The sequence below is a fragment of the Fukomys damarensis genome, unplaced genomic scaffold (genome assembly GCF_012274545.1).
Source record: "Fukomys damarensis isolate Sample0158 unplaced genomic scaffold, DMR_v1.0_HiC HiC_scaffold_9, whole genome shotgun sequence".
In the NCBI taxonomy this organism is placed as follows: Eukaryota; Metazoa; Chordata; class Mammalia; order Rodentia; family Bathyergidae; genus Fukomys; species Fukomys damarensis.
This window is the reverse complement of record NW_022900921.1, coordinates 12,733,487-12,746,317: the sequence shown is the minus strand read 5'-3', so window position 1 is coordinate 12,746,317 and position 12,831 is coordinate 12,733,487. Positions and strand designations below refer to the sequence as shown.

Here is a 12,831-nt window from a genome sequence, read left to right as displayed (position 1 = left end):
TTATTGCTTTGTTCTCATTCCTCATTGTGATTTACAGAACAGTGTGGGAAAATGGTTAGTACAAAATAAAAGTTAAAATTAAAACCACTTTTTCCACTATAGTGCTGTCTCCCTCCCTACCCCCTCATCCCTGGGGGCCTGATCAACTGACTGTAGAAGCATAAAGACTACTGAATTCTAGAACGGTATTCATAGCCTTTCTAAATGGGATTGATTTTTCCTAACTCTGGAATGAGATAAATGATATCACATCATGGTAAACAGAAACTGGAGGGGGAAGGACTAGCCGGGGAGGGAGATTTATTTACCTTTTTAGATCCCTGCCCTCACTTCTTCCTACCAAACCCCACCTCTTAACAGCGCATGTAGCTATAAATTCGTCAATGGACTAATTCACCAATAAGTATGATGTCTCCACAATCCAGTCACCTTGCAGAATCTCTGCCCGTGGTCACCTGAGGCTTTGGGAGGGACACTGAGATACAAACCATGACAAATATGTTGGAGGCGCAGGATACTTTTCTGCTTTTATATATGTTTGAAATTGTCTATAAGATTTTTTAAAAAAAGAAATACTATAGATATATTCTAATCTTGTATTCCATAGGAAATTTTATCTCTGCTGGGAATACTAGTGTGGCCAGTGCTGTGGACATCCATAGCCAATCTTCACATTCTCTTATATCAGCCTCCAAAGTTTATCTCAAACCCAAATGAATCAACTCTTCACCATTCGTATAGCCGCTGTCCGAGGCCTAGCCATAGTTAGCATCTCTTACCCAGATGGCTGCAGTGTCCTCTTCCTTGACCTCCTTTCTTCCAGCAGAAATATCTAACTTCTGATCTTTCTTCCCTATAGGATTTGGAGTGATGTTTTCATAATGTTAATCTAATATTCTCAGGAGAAAACAGCAAGATTTGGAATAGTGAACATAGCATTTTTGTGAAAAGGAAACCACATAACCCACACATGTATGCACATAGTATTTATTTTTGTGGAGGGAGACTCTGGGATGATAAGCCAAAAGCTAATAAAAATAAACATTAATAAAAATATAAAGGGAGGAAGAGCACCATAAAAGGTACAAGTTGATATCAAAAAACTTCTCTGAAAGAGAAGGATTAGTAGGTCTCCACGGATAGTTAAAACAATTTCGTTCCCTGGAGTAAATCTCACTTGGTTATATCTAGTCTTTTATATGGTACTGGGCTCAGTTTGCTAATATATTGGTGGGAATTTTTGTGTGTGTACATATAAGGGGCATTGGTTGACAGTTTTCTTTTTGCGTGATGTGTTTGGTTTTGGTATCAGAGTAATACTGGTCTTACAGAATTAGCTGGCTTTCTTCTTCCTATAGTTTCTGGAAAGCGCTATAGAGGTTGCTTTTATTTCTTTAAATGTTTAATAGAATTACTAAGCCTGAATATTTTTTAAGTAGGAAGGTTTTAAATTATCTATTAATTTCCTTATTTGTTATTTCCTCTTGGGTTCAATTTTGGTAATTTGTGTATTTCCAGGAGTCTGTTTCTGCATCTAAATTGTCTATTCGTTTGTGTAAAGTTGTTCAAGTTATTTCCACATCTTTTTATTTCTGTAGCAGTACCCCTTTCGTTTCTGATTTGAAGATATACATCTTCTCTTTTTCATTGTTAGTCTAGCTAAAATTTTTCCAATTTTAAAAATATTTTCAAATAATGTACTTATCTCACTAAATTATTAGTTTTTATGTTTTATATTACATTTATTTCCACTCTAATTTTTGTTATTTCTTATCTTCTCCTTTAGGTTTAGTTGTTCTTTATTTTCTAGATACTTGTAGAAACTTGGTTGTTGATTTTGGGATCTTCATTTATAAAATACAGAAATGTGAAAATATAGTGGACCCTTGAGTTATGACTGGCCTGGCATACAAACAACTTGCTTTTAACTTATAACAAAGTCTTGATTTATGACCCAAATGCTGACCACTTGTGCTTTCAGATGGTGTCAGATACAGATTTAACCCTTAGAGTATTGGAACATTGTAACAATGGAAGGAATATTGTAACATATTTTCCTGAGTGCCATTAATTGAGAAATCCTTGGCCAGTGTCTCTCTAAGGACACTGAGAACTACGTGAATACAGGAGAGAGACTCTTAAGGCTGTGTAGAGGAGCCTGAGCCTTCAGTTGACCAACTTGAGTTACACCCAGCTCTTGGGAGTCAATTGAGTTCATAAGTAAAGAATCCGCTGTATGCATTGCCATGTAAGCCTATTTTTGCTGCATCCCTTACATTTTGGTATGTTGCATTTCCATTTTCATGTAGTTCAGATTTCCTCATGGTTTCTTATTTGATCCATGAGTTATTTAGAAGTGAGTTTTTCCAAATGTGAATTTCCCATATTTCCTCCCATTGTTGATTTGTGAGTTACTTCTGTTGTACTTGGAAAACATACTTTGCATTATTTTAGTATTTTTTAATTTATTAAGATATGTTTCATGACCCAGGATATGATAAATCTTGGAGAGTATTCTGTGTGTGCTGGGGAAGAGTGAATACACTGCTGCATCTTAGCATTATTGGAAATGGAGCAAGCAGATTAGGGGCCCTGTGCTGTGAAGCAATCAGTGGTTCCCAGTAGCACGTCACTGCTTTAGTAAAAATGCACCAAAGTGTGTTGTAAAAACAAATCATCTCAGTGACTCCTTATCACAGGAGCCCAGGCTGGTGAGATTCCATCTCCACATATCCTCCTGTGATCACCATGGCAGAAGAAAAGGAACAAGGTGAGCCTTGTTAAAAAAAAAATCCATATTTTTAAAGCATGCAGGTGTAAGTATATTAAGAATAAAATTGTGTCTGTGACTTATCTTGTAATACTCTAAAATGCTTAAGCAAATAAAACTGTGATAGAAGAAACAAATGTGGTTAAATCTAACCTGCACGTTGACCTCCTGTTTTTCTGACTAATTTCATTTGGTTCTTAATTCACATGTCACTGCTTGAGTGACTTCTGACCTCCCAAGGACCTGCAAGCACAATCATCAGCATCTTCATCCTTGATGACATTTTTATTGTGCGCATGGCATAAGCCAAGGATCAGGTTAAGCACTTGGCCTGCTTTATTTTTTTAATATAACAATAATAAGAGTTATAAATCCTGTACTTTTTGTAACTGAAGTCAATGAAGTACAAAGAAATGGAACATGTTGTCCAAGATTGTCTAGCCAGTGGGCTGGGAAACAAAAATTTGAACCCAGAAAGACTGAGTGGGCCATCAGTTTAATCAACTCCTTCATTTTATGGCTGGTGGGTGTTTCTCTCTTTTGCATCTCTTGAAAGTAGCATGGTGCCCAGTGCAATGCAGTTCCTTAAAAATTTTGTCAAATGGGCATTGATACCTGGTTTCTAGTCACTTATTCATAGTTTATCTTCTCTTTGATTTTCTTAAAAGGAGTCACTTTGCCATTGACATTGCAGTGCCATCATGAGATGACCCCAAACCCTTTCTGCAAAGGAGCATTACAGCTCAGATCTCTCCTCATCACAGCCTTTCCTATGGCTGTCCTTGGTTGCTCCTAGACTGTTGCTTTCAATGTATTGTAATGTAATTGTTTTTCGTTGTTTATATGAGATATTCTTGTATGGTGTCAGAGCTCTGAGAGGTTAGGAACCTATATTTCGTGTCTCCCAACTTCCGGTGCCTCTCATGGTGATTGGCATGCCTTGGGTATGCTATTAAGTTTATTGAATAGAAAAGTGCACAAAATCTAATAATGAACTACTCTTTATCCCTTTAAGCTGGGCTCAGATGTTTCTGTAAAAAATTTCCTGCTGTCTTCCGAAGTTAATCTCTTTTCTTCTGTTCCATACACATTTATAATTCCATTTATATTGCGCCATACGTTATTTTTTGTCTCTCCAAGCAGACTGTGAAATTTGCAAAGCTGGGACTGTGCTTTATCGTCTGTCTTATTGGCACCTAAGAACATACATGGGATATAGTAGAGGTTCAGTGCAAATGCAAAATTATCAAAACTATCGCAATGTGAATCTATCAATATATTCATAAATTATCTTGCACAAAAATTACAAATAATGGAAAAATGTTACATTTGGGGCCTTAGGAAAAGATATCTGATATGACTAGGAAATCAAATGCTCTTTTGAAAAGATTAGAAAATGCAGACCAACTACCATTTCAAATCCTGTCCCTCTCTGTCACTTGCCTTTGAGATATAAACTAGTCATTTTTGCTTTGTTTTTATGTCACCTGTTCTGTGCTAAGATCACTGTCTGCCACATGGCCATGATTCCTTTGTAGTTTTTTGAAGATTCTTGGGTGGGAGGTTTGATTACCATAGCCAAGGAGCTAATGTTGAAGAAAGAATAAAGCAAGTGAGTGAGGTGTTGTGGGAAGACTGGTGGCCTGAATTTCCTTCTATAACTTCTGACAAGCCATTTCCCTCCTCTGAGCCTCAGTTTCCTTGGGTATAAAGTCAGATCTTCATAGGTGATCTGGCAAGCCTCTTCTATGTTCCAAAGCCTGTGATATTTTTAATTTAAAAAATGTAGTAATGGTTTCTACAGCACCACTGGTCTCATGCACTGGGAAGTATATCTTTGACCAGGAAATTATTCTCCATAAAAGACAGGCAAAGCTGAACTGCCCAAGACCTGAAGTTGCAATTTATCTTATCTACTGTAGGATAGGAAGTAACATAGAACAATGGTCTGAAACCATGCTAACCACAATGTTCATCATGTAAAAGAAATATACAATGGAATACATAAATTTCAGGAACTATATAAAAAGAACAGAGAGTACAACAGATAACCTAAAATTTTACCTTCCTACTCCTATCCCTGCTGCATCCACCTACAAACATGTAGCAGTCAGGCCTCACCCTCTGGACTATTGATCATGACAGACTTTGCTAATGGATTATTGCACTGTTTTCTTCTAGGAGCAGACTGGGAATCTTTCTCAATCAAGTGCAACTGTTTGGAGTTGGCAAGTGAGGTAAAAGTCTTTTTGGCTGAGTTCAAATTTCTTCTTTTTTCAAAGTAAAGAAAAGTAATTAAAAAGAGGTGTGTGTTTTAAAGTAGATAAAGGACCTTGGGAAAGTTAACTGCTTTGGATGCTGGTTTATAAGGAAAGAATTCTTAGGTCTCCTCAATTTAAACATTCTGTGCTTTTTAGATTCTCGAAATTTTTGTCTCCTTTTAAGGCATAGAGACATCCATGTGACATTGCTGTTCTCAAGTTCTGGCATCTTCATAACATATTAAGATTTGAGTGATTTTGAATGTGTCCAGTTGCATCAGACATGTGATAAGCTTTAGTATCCTTGTGACTTCCGGGGCCATGAGCTGTCTTTGTGAATCCTAGATGAGTTCTCTGAGGTCAGCACAGTCTGATTATGCCTAAGTGAAGCTTTGCTAACAGTGTCAAAGCAAGCCCGCAGGGATGGCATCTGTTAAGCAGTCATGGTAGCATCTTCCTTACCGAGAAACTACTTTTCCTTGTGTTGTTTTGGTTTATTTGTCTTAGAGGCTAGATCAGTAATCCCAGTCACTCCCTTTTCTCCCTCTCTTTTTCTTTCAGTGGAACTGGAATATATCATTTTTGATGGGGAAAGTACAGCAGTTGATAGAGAGCAGAAGATAGGGAAGGAGGTATATAAAATACTTGCAGAAAGAATGATAATATTTATTGAGTAATTTTGCACAAGAAGCACTGTGCTATTCCATTGAATTTTGACAGCATATAACAACCTGTTATTATTTTCTACCTTACTGATGAGTAAACTTGGGCCCTGGGAGATTAAATAATTTTTCCAGAGCTCTACAGTGAGTTTGAAATAGAGGAAAAGTTTTGAGTCTCATGTCTGAGTGCCCCCCGCCATACTACCAGTCCCAGTTCATCTCCTCTGTTGGTTGTGCTCTTAGCTCCATTCTCAGGCAGTCTTTCCCTTCATGGCGGTGAGATGATTAGCTCCAGATTTTGACCCTCTACATTCAGCCATCCCAACAGGAGAAATGACTCTTCTTTCCTAGAAAAAACCCCTAGGACTGTGTCTTTTTGTTCTTGCACGCATTCAGTGCCTGACCCTGAACCATCACCATAGCCAACTAGAAAGGAATGTCATGGTTTTCCAGAACTGGGTCAGCTGCTCATCCCTGGAGCTAGTGGGAGAAAAAGTCATCGAAATGACTCATGGGATAATTTTCTAAATGAAAATCAGGCGTGCTCTCTTGAAGAAAAGTGGATGGATATCATTAGGCAGGCAAAACAAACGGATCCTCATTTATTAAACATTCATCTTGCAACACCACAGTATTCCCAAAGAGCTAGCCTTGTATTGATAATTATGTAGCAATTAAAAGCCTCCATGTATGTCCCATCAACAGGGGAATGGGTAAAGAAAATGTAGTATTTGCACACTAGAGTATTATCTGATGTAAAGAAAGCTAAATTTAAGTCATTTATAGGAAAATGCGTGTACCTTGAAACCACAATGTTAAGTGAAATAAACCAGATACAAAAGCTTAAATATCACATGATTTTTCTTATATGAGAAACCTAAAGTATTTATATAAAGTAAAGAGCAAAATAAAAGATAGATAATAAGAAACAGGAAAATAGATCTTTTGCAAGTGGGAAGGGGATAAAGGTATAGACGGAAGGAGAGAAAGGGGTATCAAAACAATTAAGATGTGTTATCAACACGTGCCAAATCACCACAATGAATGTAAGCATTATGTACTGCAAACATGTACTGATAAAGACAAAGGGGTATTTTAAATATAGCAATAATTTATAGATAGTAATTATCGGACACATACCCAGAGTGAAAGAACTCTCCACACTGAGGTGACATGTATGTTCTCTGATTTTATTCTCCTCCATTACCTAAAAGGATTATTATGATGAATTTTTCTTTATGTGTTCCTTGATTTAAAAAAAGTATTTTATCATACATGCATATTTATTGAAATAATTTATATTTCAAGTTTGATTATATTCATTTAAAAATATTGTGCTCTACGTAGTCTTCTGTGATTTACCTTTTTTTGCTTAAAACCATACGTTTCAGGTTTACCTATGTTGTGTGTCAATGTGTAATTTATTCATTTGCACTGCTTCATGCAACCTCATGGGTGTATGTGCAGTAACCCATCTGTTTTGCACCGTTAGACATTCTCGGTATTTCCACAGTGTTGCCATTATACAGATGGAAGCCATGCATGTCTTTGTACGTGTCTTCTAGTGTACACTTGCAAGAGTTTCTTCAACAGTTCTCTTTCAGCTAGTGTGTAGAAATGCAGTCAACTCTTATACTCTTATTTCTAGCCACTTTCTTGATCACTTTTTATTCATTCTAGTAATTTATCCATACTTCGTTTTTTTAAAGTGAAATATATCTTCTGTGAATAATAGCAATTGTTATCACTAGTTCTCATTAATTCTTATAATTTTTCTGTGTCTTCCTGCATTTATTAAATTTTCAATCAATAATAAATGGGAATTGTGAAGGGCATTGGTGGTAGCTGCTATTCTGCACTGCCCAGCCCCCTTTGGGGAAGGAACGACTGGTTCCACAGCTTCTGGGAGTACTTCCAGAAGATGGTTCTCAGTTTTAAGTCTCTTTGGGGGGTCATCTTAATCACAAGAAGCTGGCTGACACAGGTATGCTTCCTTCTAAGACCAGCCCATATCCTGTGACTGACTGATATCAAGGTACAAAGTCCTAGCCAGGCTATCCTCATTCGAATGATAATGCTTTTACTGCACTGCCACTAAGAGTGCATTTCCAGTAGGAGTGTGACAGATACATTGTATTTGGGTAAGAAAACACATATCTCTCATATACTGAAAGTTTTTATGGGCATGGGGTCACTTTTCTCCCCCTGAAAACAGTTCTTTGATGAAAATTTCCCAGAGGTGAACTCTCAACTCATCTGAAAGTATTTTTCATTTTTGTCCTCATGCTTGAGAAGTAGTTGTAACTAACACAATTTTAGCCTGGTAGTTATTTTCTGCCATTACTTTGAAGACACGTTTTCCTGTCAATTGATGCCTTTGGTTATTATTGAGAAATCAACATAAGTCTGTCTGGCTGATATGTATTTTCTGCCTGATTACTTTTAAGATCTTTTGTCTTTGGTGTTCAGTTTCATTTCATTGTGTCTGGATATGGGTTTCTTTTTATGTTTTCTACTTCACATAAACTCTGCTTCTTGTATCTGATGTTTAGATTGCTAATAAATTCTGCCAAGTTGTGAACTATTACCTCTATAATTTCTTGTTTTTTTCCTCTTCTAGATCTCTGTTAGTGGATGCAGTGCTACTTTGTCATTCCATTCTCTGTGCCTTTTAATCTTCCAAGTTTATCTCCTTGTCTTTTGTTTTATTGACTTGATCGTGTATTAATTAATGTAGTGACGTTTGAACCCAGGGCCTTTGCATTGAGCTATATCCTCAATGGTGTATGTATACAGGTATTTATTTATTTATTTATTTATTTATTATTTTGAGACGGGTTTTGCTGAGTTACTAAATTGCTCAAACTGCCCTCAAACTTGCAGTCCTCCTGCCTCAGCCTCCCAGAATGATAAGTGTAATCACCATGCCCAGGTATATTTGTAATTTCTAAAATTTTTCCATTTTCACATTGGCTGGGTCATTTTGGTGGTTAGTTCATAAAGCAAAATGTTTAAAAGTATATTTTATACACAGTTATTTTATATCCTATATATGGTAAATTTAAAGTCTAAAATTCTTAGGGGATCTGATTGCATTGTTTGATATTTTCACTGCTTTTTTCCACCATGGTGGCTTATTTATTTGGCTTTTGGTGATTTGTTTAAACTGTAAGCTCGTATTTAGTTAACTTTAATGAGAATCTTTCTGGGACACTGAAGGGTGCTTTTCTTCAGAAAGGACTTGTGCCTGCGTCTTTGGGAAGCCAGAGGACATTGCAGGTCCGTCTGAAAAGCCCAGCTTAACAAAAGGGTCTCCAGTTCTGCAACTTCACCTTTTAGGGCCAAAGCTCAGCGATAATGCTAACAGTTTGCTCTGTCCCTACACGCACATAGATGCTGCTTGTCCCACCCAGAGTGGACTTGTCCTTCTGCTTCCCTTGGATCTGGGCTGTGTGGTGACTTGCTTTGATTAGTGGGATACTGCAGAGTGGACGGTGTGCCAGACCGAGGCCTGTGTGGGAAGAGGCCCACAGCTTCTGCTTTTCCTTCTTGGAAGCCCGGCCCACCACCTGAGGCATTTAGATTAAACTTACATCTAAGCCTTGTGGGAAAAGGGTGTCACCGTCATAAAAGTTTCCAACTCAACTGAGGTTCAGGTGAATGCTGCCACAAGGTGAGCTCAGACAATACCATGTGGAGCAGATGATGTGCCCTCATGACCCCAGCAACGCCATGCAATGATGACAAATAATCAGTCATTGCTGTTTTAAACTGCTAAACTTCGTGGTGGTGTTTTGTGGAGCAATGGAGTATGATATAGTGATATTCAGAGAATATTGCCTAAGATGTTGGTAGAAGTGGAAGTCTTCTTTGGAGTTCTTTGACTTATACTTTTATTTCATTCATCTATCTAAGCATATCCCCTCTATGGCAGAATTGCATAGAGTTAAAGATCACAAGCAGGATTTCTGACTTGGATCAACACATACTAGTTATGTGACTTTAATTTTACTCTGTAACCTCTCCAGGCTATAAGCTTTTCATTTCTCAAATGAGGATGATAATGGTGTCTACCTCATGAAGTTGTTAGGTAGATTCCATAACAATATGCTTAAAGCTGTTATATAGTCAAGCTCATCATTGCACTTGCAGGAAATATTTTCTGTGTTGTTAATATCCAGCTTAGTATTTTTAAAAATGCTAAACCTACTAGATTCTTGCGGGCCTGGCACAGAGAGACCTTCTGAAATCTTTTGAGTGGTGAGGCCCATAAGAGTGTCTTTCTGTATGCAAATGAGATGACTGGTAGTTGGGGAAAGAGAACCAACCTGGCTTTAGGAGGTTGGAAACTTCACTTACACCCTCCACCTCTGGGGAGGGAGTAGGACCAAAGGTTAAATTGATCACCAGTTGCCCAGAATTTAATTAATCATGATTAAATAATCATGATTGAATAATCATGATTAAATAATCATGATTGAATAATCATGATTAAATAATCATGATTGAATAATGATTAAATTCATGATTGAATAATCATGATTAAATAATCATGATTGAATAATCATGATTAAATAATCATGATTGAATAATCATGATTAAATAGCAACCCAAATGGATTGGGTTCAGTGAACTTCCAGGTTGGTGAACAAGAACAAACCCACATGGTAGGAAGATGGTATACCCCAGCTCCATGAGACAGAAGGCCCTTCACTCAGACATTGCCCCATGTCCCTCTCCACTTGGCTGTTCAATTGTATCCTTTGTAATAAATAGTAAATATAAGTAAAGTTTTTCCTTGAGTTCTATGACCTGCCCTACAAATTAACCAAGGATATGAGTCGTGATGCCCTGAGGAATGGGGTCATGGAGTTGGTCAGAAGCATACAGGTCACAAACCTGGGACTTTCAGTTGCCATTTGAAGTAGAAGTTGGCAGGCAGTCTTTTGGGTCTGAGCCCTGAACTTGGGGATCTCCTACTGTCTCCAAGAGAAAAGTGTCAGAATTAAATTAAATTATGGGATGCCCAGCTCTTGTCTACTGGAGAATCTGGTGTCAGAAGTTATAATTTGGATCTTGAATATTCCCCTAAGGCCTGTATGCTAAAGACTTGGTTCTAGCCAGTGGTACTACTGAAGCAGGAGGTGGGGCTTAGTGCAAGGCCGTCAGGTTATTGTCACCCCCCCCCCAGCCACCATAAGGTAAGCAGCTTTGCTCCCTGCCATGATGCTCTTCCTCACCACAGACCACAAGACAGTGAAGCAAACTGACCATGGATGGCCATGGATTGAGACCTCTGAAACCATGTCCCCAAATAAACCTTCTTTTCTTGAAGTTGTCTCTCTTGGGTATTTTTTCACAGTGATGGAAGTGTTGTGTTCAGTATATAAGAAAGTAGAGAAAAGCAGTCCCTCATTCTTTTGGAGTGCTCCATAAAGACATGTTTTAAACTACATGAATGGATCAAAGACCATATATTTGAATTTCTTAAGTCCTCCTTGTCTGGTTGTGCTTCAGCTATTACTAGTTATTGTTTTTTTCTTGCTCTGGGTCTTGCCCCTTCCCAGTCAGGAGCCTCAGCATTTGGAATCAAGCCATCATTCATTTCTTTTCACTGATCTCTATTAATTTCAGAATTGAACATATTTTAATCAGGGTCTAGATCAGCTCCTTGCAGAGAAGAATTTCTATCATCTCTTTTCAAGTGTACCTCCAAGGACAGAGTTCATGTGAAGAAAAAAATGCTCCTCTGGCTTGTTCCCAGGTCAAGTAACTCATTCTGGGACGAGACTCACGAACCACTGAAATCTGATATGACACATCAAAATATGTCACTCGGATCTAGTGCTCCTTTAACAAGATGCCCAGTGATGTGATTACCATATACTGGCAGTGTGAACACTCAGTTTATAATTCTACAGTGAAGCCAATGAAAAAGAATGCAATTATCTCATTTACCTTCTAGTCCCTGGGATGCAATACCTGACATAATTTAAAGACAGAGAAATTTATTTTGGATCACCATTTATAGAAGTTTCAGGGCATAGTCACCTGCTCCCAAGGCAGGGAGGTACAGCAGAAGGGCATGGCAGAGGAGAAACAGCTCATGGCAGGGCAGTAGGAAGGAGGGGGAGGGAGAGGGAGAGAGATATCAAGGGAGTAGGGAGGGAGATGGAGCCTCTTCCCCAGTGAGTCACCTCTTCCAACCAGGCTTCACCTTTCAACACCACGTTTAGTCATAATCTCGTTAGTGAACTAACCACTGATGAATATCATGCCCCCATGAGCCAATCACCGCCTCAAAGCCCTACGTATAAGTGCATGAGGCTTTGGGGGACATCTAGATATATATCATAATGGCACTAAAAGAAGAAAAAATCAAGGGAATGTCAGTGGAGCTCAGCAACTGCTGCCCAGGCATACCTCTAGCTTTGGATGGTTGTATGCCAACTTGGCCCTGAAGAAGACTCAGGCTAATTTGCTGACCTGCTTTCTAGTGGCAAACATTGCCTAGAGCCCACAGAAAGATTCTTTTTCAAGCTTATGTTAACAGAGCGCTCACTGATTACACCAAATAGTAAGAGTTTTCTTTTCTCTGTCTTCTCCTCTTGCCTGGCCAGCATGCTGTAAGATTTGGGTAAGAGCCAGAGTTAGTTAGTTCAAAATTGCTAAGTCTAGGGCAGTTCTCATTTCATATCTCAGGTGTGATGGTTGTGGTATCAGGTTGAATAGATTAAGAATGACCTAGCAGATGAGTTCTGAGAGTGTCTAGATGACTGACTTGCAAGCTACAAACTGAAGAAAGAAGACCCATCCTGGATGTGGCAGCCTCTCTAGTTCTTTCAGCCTTCCAGCACAGATCCTTTGGCTTTTTGCCCCAGATTTGCACTGGACTCTACAGTGAGCTCCAGGCCTTCAACTTTCAATGGGGTCCTCCCAACTCTGCAGTGTGCAGACAGCCCTTCTGCATGCTTCTGTGCAGGTGGCCATTGTGAGCCTACTTTGTATATACCAGGGAGGAGGAGAAAGAATGTGATGCTATATTAGCTGAGAATGGAATACTACACCTATGAGAGTGAGAGAGGTATGGCCACAACTGGGCTGGGGAAGAGCATTGGCAGAAGGTAGTGGTTTAGGT

General features: G+C 38.6%; 1 long non-coding RNA gene across 1 annotated transcript in view; it reads left to right on the top strand.

Annotated features, from left to right (window-relative positions):
- Positions 1 to 4,951: 4,951 nt before the first annotated feature.
- Positions 4,952 to 12,831, top strand: part of LOC104860927 — a 173,452-nt gene continuing 165,572 nt past the window's right edge. The window contains exon 1 of the long non-coding RNA XR_779858.2: positions 4,952 to 5,007. This is a non-coding gene — a long non-coding RNA (uncharacterized LOC104860927). The remainder of the gene's footprint in view (positions 5,008 to 12,831) is intronic.